Source organism: Schistocerca nitens, chromosome 5 (genome assembly GCF_023898315.1).
Source record: "Schistocerca nitens isolate TAMUIC-IGC-003100 chromosome 5, iqSchNite1.1, whole genome shotgun sequence".
NCBI lineage: Eukaryota > Metazoa > Arthropoda > Insecta > Orthoptera > Acrididae > Schistocerca > Schistocerca nitens.
This window is the reverse complement of record NC_064618.1, coordinates 316846863-316854508: the sequence shown is the minus strand read 5'-3', so window position 1 is coordinate 316854508 and position 7646 is coordinate 316846863. Positions and strand designations below refer to the sequence as shown.

The following is a 7646-nucleotide window of genomic DNA, read 5'->3' as shown; positions in this document are numbered from 1 at the left end:
TGTGGCGAACCAATGGCAGAGTGTGGGTTTGGCGAATGCCCGGTGCAGATCATCTGCCAGCGTGTGTAGTGCTAACAGTAAAATTCGGAGGCGGTGGAGTTATGGTGTGGTCGCGTTTTTCATAGAGGGGGCTTGCACCCCTTGTTGTTTTGCGCAGCACTATCACAGCACAAGCCTGCATTGATGTTTTAAGCATTTTCTTTCTTCCCATTGTTGAAGAGCAATTTGGTGATGGCGACTGCATCTTTCAACACGATCGAGCACCTGTTCATAAAGCACGGCCTGTGGTGGAGTGGTTACACGACAGTAACATCCCCGTAATGGACTGGCCTGCACAAAGTCCTGACCTGGATCCTATGGAAAACCTTTGGGATGTTTTGGAAAGCCAACTGACATCAACACCTCTCCTTAGTGCAGCACTCCGTGAAGAATGGGCTGCCATTCCCCAAGAAACCTTCCTGCACGTTATTGAACGTATGCCTGCGAGAGTGGAAGCTGTCATCAGGGCTAAGGGTGGGCCACATCCATACTGAATTCCAGCATTATTACCGATGGAGGGCACCACGAACTTGTAAGCCAGGTTCAGTCAAGTGTCCGGATAATTTTGATGACATTATATATATATATATATATATATATATATATATATACGGGTATAAAGGGAAAGTGGAGAGGATGACATATAAACAGATTTTCCAAAATCTTTATTTGCCAATTCACCAATGTGATATGTGCGGTAAGTAATTATGTCTCTATCGACGAAGCTCTCGAGGCCACCAACTGCGGGAACACCAGATCCACCTCTTACGATGGCTACATATATATCATCAAAAGTATCCGGACACTTGACTGAACCTGGCTTACAAGTTCGTGGTGCCCTCCATCGGTAATAATGCTGGAATTCAGTATGGTTGTGGCCCACCCTTAGCCCTGATGACAGCTTCCACTCTCGCAGGCATACGTTCAATAAGGTGCAGGAAGGTTTCTTGGGGAATGGCAGCCCATTCTTCACGGAGTGCTGCACTAAGGAGAGGTGTCGATGTCAGCCATAAGAAACGTCCCCTTAGAAAAATTATATAAGACTGTGCTTATCCTGACACACAATATTTTTAGCGCAACGCAATCTGACTTTCAAAAATCCCTACAAAAGAATGGCCCTGACTAACATTAACCTGTAACTTTCACAAATCACTTACCTCACAAAAATCTTCGTTACTCGAACTACTGCAATACAGCGAGCGCCACTACTGCCAGCTAAATAAAAAGATTCAAACTACGGAAGGCACTAACTACTGATAGGCATAGTTAGCAAATGAAAGATTTTAATAGAGAACAACCTATATATATATATATATATATATATATATATATATATATATATATATATATATATATATAAGGAAAAAGAAAGGAAAGTGACAATCCTAGTCACGAGTGAGAGTCAAAAGAAAACAAGCACATCATATACTCAACATGACTCGGTGATGAATCGTAAATCTTCAATCCAAAATCCAGCCGTATAAACTTAATTAATCCTCGCGCCTGGCGCGGCACCCCTATTTTCGGTGCTGACTATTTATCGGAACATTGTGTGAGCCACAGTAGCCATTTATTACCGTTAATAGAACTCGTAAACATTATCCAATCACATCTGGCACCAACAAGAGTGGGCAGTCGTCTTTTCAAAGTGCATTACGCCAACATGCATAAACCGTGTACAATTTCGTCTTTAAACGTTCAGTCCCACGAGTCGTCTCTTTCCTTGGACATCACAGATGTTTGGCGCATTGTGAATTAAGCTTCCTAAATAGTTGGCAAAGTATTTTCTGTATTTCGTAAGACAGCGTATGAGCTCATGTTGTTCTTGTATGTGTAGTCAATGATCCATCAGAAACAACACATCCCGTGAAACTTGTATTATGTCACGTCTCCAGTGATCAAGTTGACCGCATCTGTCTTATATTTGGGAAATATCGTCGTGTCCCCTAAGAAGAGTGCATACGACAAGATCTCTGTATCGGTGGTGCGCCGAAGAAAGGCCAATATTTTTGACGCTTCAGCATCCCTATGTCCCTAGCCGATCCACACACTAAGTCATGTTGTTCTGTGTCCGACAATCCACATGTTATGGAAAGGAGAGAATCAGCGATATAAATGGCGTAAGGCTGGTTGCGTATGAGAGCTTTACTGTTGAGGAGGACATTCCACGTCGATCTCGATGGCGTTGACAATAGTGGCATACAGCTTTCACGCCAGATATGCTGCCAAGCTCTTGTCGGATGTCTGACTTCCATGACGTTGCAGCATCAATAGATATCCTGAGTCGTTGGTGTTCTCATGGAAAATACCTGCGGACGAACATAACTGTAATAAACAAAATATGAGGCTCCGTGCGCAAGAGAAGGCGAGATGTTGCCCAACGCTATCTGACAAGGGAACCTCCCCATCGCACCCCCCTCAGATTTAGTTATAAGTTTGCACAGTGGATAGGCCTTGAAAAACTGAAAACAGATTAATTGAGAAAACAGGAAGAAGTTGTGTGGAACTGTGAAAAAATAAGCAAAATATACAAACTAAGTAGTTCATGGAAAGATACGCAACGTCAAGGACAGAGGGAACGGAGGAGAGCCGTGGTCCCGTGGTTAGTGTGAGCAGCTGCTGAACGATAGGTCCTTGGTTCAAGTCTTCCCTCGAGTGAAAAGTTTAATTTTTTATTTTCAGTTTATGTGACAAGCTCTTATGTTTTCATCACTTTTTTGGGAGTGATTATCACATCCACAAGAAAACCTAAATCGGGCAAGGTAGAAGAATCTTTTTACCCCTTCGCCAAGTGTACAAGTTAGGTGGGTCGACAACATATTCCTGTCATGTGACGCACATGCCGTCACCAGTGTCGTATAGAATATATCAGATGTGTTTTCCTGTGGAGGAATTGGTTGACGTATGACCCTCCGATCAAATGTTTTCGGTTCCGATTGGACAGGCACGTCCTTTTGTCTACTATTCGCACGGTTTTGCGATGCGGTCGCAAAACACAGTCACTAAACTTATTACAGTGAACAAAGACGTCAATGAACGAACGGACAGATAATAACTATGCAAAAATATAGAAAATAAAATTTTCACTCGAGGGAAGACTTGAACCAAGGACCTCTCGTTCAGCAACTGCTCACGCTAACATGGGACCACAACGCTCCTGAGCTCATTTTGCCCATGATGTTGCTTATCTTGCGCATGGACTACTCAGTTTGTATATTTTGCTTATTTTTTCATAGTTCCACACAACTTCTTACTGTTTTCTCGATTGATCTGTGTTCAGTTTTTCAAGGCCTATTCACTGTGCCAACTTATAACTAAATCTGAGGGGGGTGCGATGGCGAGGTTCCCTAGTGAGTTTTGAGCAACGGCGGAAGAAGTTCCTCTATCAGAGTTGATGCACGCGTTCCTGAGGCTGCGGCAGCCGTTCCGGAACGGTAGGCTTAAGGTGTCACACTTGATCTTAAATAGCATCCCAGTACTGATATAATACCCAAAGGAAACCATGAGGTGATCCGCGATACCCTTTGGTATGCGTAGAATCTGCGCTAAACGCAGCAGTCGTGATGCAAGGTGAACGTTGTACGATACACGAAGGATCATGTCGAGGTCTCGAACTGTTGCGTCTGGGCAACAGAACATTCTGAAGCAGCAACCGAAAACTCGCCGCCACTGACCGCCTCAAAGAACCAGTAAATTTAAACCCTGGGCGTTACAGAGTTTCCACCGTCTGAAACGAATCTGCCACGTCTTCTAGACCTCGTCCAACATGTAGTATCCTGATCATGTTAATGACACTACCTGTCGCCAACCTATATGTTGGCCCTACTTCTTGATGCACTTTCATGGCCTGCTGGGACGAGAAGTATCATATAAACCTCAAACACACGACAGGTAAATGACGTCTCATGTAACGTTATTCTAGTAAGAGAGCGTCGCACAATACTCACCAGAGGCTCGAGTGCTATCGCAGAAAACATCACTGAAAGCTAGGTTCGAGCTGCTTATGTACTCGTAAATTGAGCCCGCTTTCCGACCGTTTACTATCACCTTTGATGTAGCTCCTAAGATCAGTCTCGTAGTTAAGGACATGAATACCGAGGGAAATTCGGCTGATAAGTGCCAATTAAAAGTTACGGTGTACCCTGACAAAGACGTTATCGATGTTCACCGATATTACAGCTGCTCGCATTCGATAAGTTTCCGCAAGGAACAAGACGTCACGATATTCAATTAAATCTGAGTGGCTGTTGCTTCGCATCCCTAGGCAAGCCTGATCGGGGGAAATAATTCTCTATACCGCCAATTTAAAACGAGACTCTAGCAATGGCGCAAAGGTATTGTAGTCATTGTTTAACATAGCGAGCGACCGATATTGATTCGCACTGCGACTCCTCTCCGACTTTGGAATGGGAACCATAAAACCCGTCACAGAATCCGGCGTCACGCCCGTATCAGATTTGGTGGCATAAGCATTTCCGCGAATTCGCGACAAATTCTAACTTTATAGCTCCTGGTCCTGGGGATTTATATGCTACTCTTGAGTGCCCCCGTTATTTCATCTCATATGAGTGGCTTCAACAGCACAGCCTTATCCGTCTCTCAGTCTCATCGATAACTGCTACAATACGTTCTCCCGCACCCGGTGGTCTGTCGATGCGCCAGCAAAGTGGTGGCGGAAATGCTCCAAAAATCCAGCAGCAGCGTCTTTTTGTGTCATCAGTTTAATGACCTTGTGAGTCATGGAGCACTGTGACAAATTATCAGAGGTACCATTTGTGTTCTCGTGACAAATGACGCAGCGAGGTGCTACCATAGATTTTATCTAAACACCTTGCCCGTATCGGAATGCCTCCTAGTCGACATCTCGTGATCGATAGCATATGTATCTTGACACAATGAACTTCTGTATGACATTCTGAAGACGGGTCTCGAAATGACACTCTCCTCTTATACCGGCCGCACTGCATAAGAGCTCTTCGTATCATGGGTTTAGCACACATTAACCACCAGTGAAGCACCGAGGCATAAACTGGAATGCGGCGTTGACACGTTGCCCATACCTTCTCGACTCGATGACAACATTCGCGCTCACCAACAGGGACGAATTGACCTTCCACGTGCCGCGGCTCCTACACTTTTTTTTTAGGTGGAAATGTAGTACACAGATAAGCTGTATGTCAGTAAAGACCATGTGTCATGTTTCAGAATCGACCACTGTATGCTGTAGGCCAACTAAAACATATGTTCGGCTGGCCGGCTGACTAGTAAAAAGTTTATATCCCCCCTGATTCCCGTGGATGTTGTCCCGTGTCCCGGATAACTCCATTTCTCCGCATATCGCTTGCAATGCGGGGTTTGATCCTTTGAGGCTGATATACAACTGAAGTCTCCTCCACCAGTAAATGATCGAAACCTCCATTAAATAAGGGCACAATCTCTTCCGAATATTATTTCATACGTGATCGTCTCCTTTCTTTGCCGGAAAGAGCGTAAACGTTGACAATATGGATTCCATACACTGTTATCGTCAGTCCCCCTACCAAAGATATGTAAGTCAGGTCGCGAGCCGGGATCCTCTCTCGAACCACTATCGACGTTCCATCATCTTTACCCGAGTTAAGTTCGATGTAGGAACTGCAGCAATGTACTTTCTAGAATGCATTGCTACAGATTTCCTGCACCATCACTGTATCTACATCTGACGCGTACAGCAGGTCCCGGTTCAAATGGGTCTGAGCACTATGGGACTTGACCTCTGAGGTCATCAGTCCCCTAGGACTTAGAACTACTTAAACCTAACTAACCTAAGGACATCACACACATCCATGCCTGAGGCAGGATTCGAAACTGCGACCGTATCAGTCTCGCGGTTCCGGACTGAAGCGCCTAGAACCGCACGGCCACCGCGGCCGGCGCAGGTCCCGGAAAAGCCGTTGTTTCAAGGCTACCTAATAGTATTAACGTTAACTGCCCGAGATACCTTCATACTCGCACGGTGGTGAACTGACGAAAATCTAGAAAGTCGGAGGTTTCATTACACGTCTTCAGAAGGTTGCCCATCCGACTTCTTCCTGCGGCATTAGTTGTCCTGATTTGTTACGGAGGGATGCGAGTTTTCATCAAAGGGAGGAGTGATATTGCCATCGTCCTGCTTAACCCAGTCCGAATCAGCAAGCGTCTGTACTGCGCCGGTGGCTGTACTGGTTTGTAGTATCCGTGAACCTTCCGAAGCATCATTCCCCGCTGCTGAAAGATTGATGGGCGCCTGAGAGGGTGGATTAACGCAGCGGCACATCTTTTCACTCTCCGAATGCACTGGGCCAGCGCCATTCGGCGGCTATTGGTCCGTGTCAGACAAGTCAATACTGCCAAAGCCATCAGGTGTCTCGCATTGAGGAGAGGGCCGTTCTCCAGAGTCGAGGCGGCGCTTCTTGCGACGCTTGGGGGAGCGTTGTTTACGTGTCGCGATCTCGACCTCCGGTGCTGTATAATCCTGTAGTACCTGTTACACTGACACCAACACAGCGTCCGCGGACTCCTGTGCTTCAGTTTTCAGGCTTTGTGTTGTGTGGTCGTCCTCGTGATCCATCACATACATCCCGACGGCCCCTGCGTCATCTAATGTGTTGGTTCGCGTGTGCGCACCGACCACGGCGTCACCTCCCCGCGGAGCGCCGATGCAAATGTCAGTGGTAGTGACATGGTGATGGACTAAGTCCGTAAGTCGCGGCACCAGTATCCTCTTCAGATAATCAGATCGAAGATGTCCTTCGCCACCAATGGAAAATTGTACTGAAATACAGGAGGATCTGCAGCGAATTGACGCATGGTGCAGGGAATGGCAATTGAATCTCAATGTAGACAAGTGTAATGTGCTGCGAATACATAGAAAGAAAGATCCCTTATCATTTAGCTACAATATAGCAGGTCAGCAACTGGAAGCAGTTAATTCCAAAAATTATCTGGGAGTATGCATTAGGAGTGATTTAAAATGGAATGATCATATAAAGTTGATCGTCGGTAAAGCAGATGCCAGACTGAGGAGGAGGAGGAGATTACTGTTTAACGTCCCGTCGACAACGAGGTCATTAGAGACGGAGCACAAGCTCGGATTAGGGAAGGATGGGGAAGGAAATCGGCCGTGCCCTTTCTAAGGAACCATCTCGGCATTTGACTAAAGCGATTTAGGGAAATCACGGGAAACCTAAATCAGGATGGCCGGAGGCGGGATTGAACCGTCGTCCTCCCGAATGCGAGTCCAGTGTGCTAACCACTGCACCACCTCGCCCGGTATGCCAGACTGAGATTCACTGGAAGAATCCTAAGGAAATGCAATCCGAAAACAGTAAGCTTGTTTGCCCACTGCCTGAATACTGCTCACAAGTGTGGGATCAGTACCAGATAGGGTTGATAGAAGAGATAGATAAGATCCAACGGAGAGCAGCGCGCTTCGTTACAGGGTCATTTAGTAATCGCGAAAGCGTTACGGAGATGATAGATACACCCCAGTGGAAGACTCTGCAGGAGAGACGCTCAGTAGCTCGATACGGACTTTTGTTGAATTTTCGAGAACATACCTTCGCCGAGGAGTCAAGCGGTATATTGCT

General features: G+C 46.1%; 1 non-coding gene across 1 annotated transcript; it reads right to left on the bottom strand.

The window, feature by feature from the left end:
• Positions 1-7254: 7254 nt before the first annotated feature.
• On the bottom strand, positions 7255-7327 carry Trnaa-cgc (transfer RNA alanine (anticodon CGC)). The gene has a single exon. It is a non-coding gene; the product is annotated as a tRNA-Ala (tRNA).
• Positions 7328-7646: the final 319 nt, after the last annotated feature.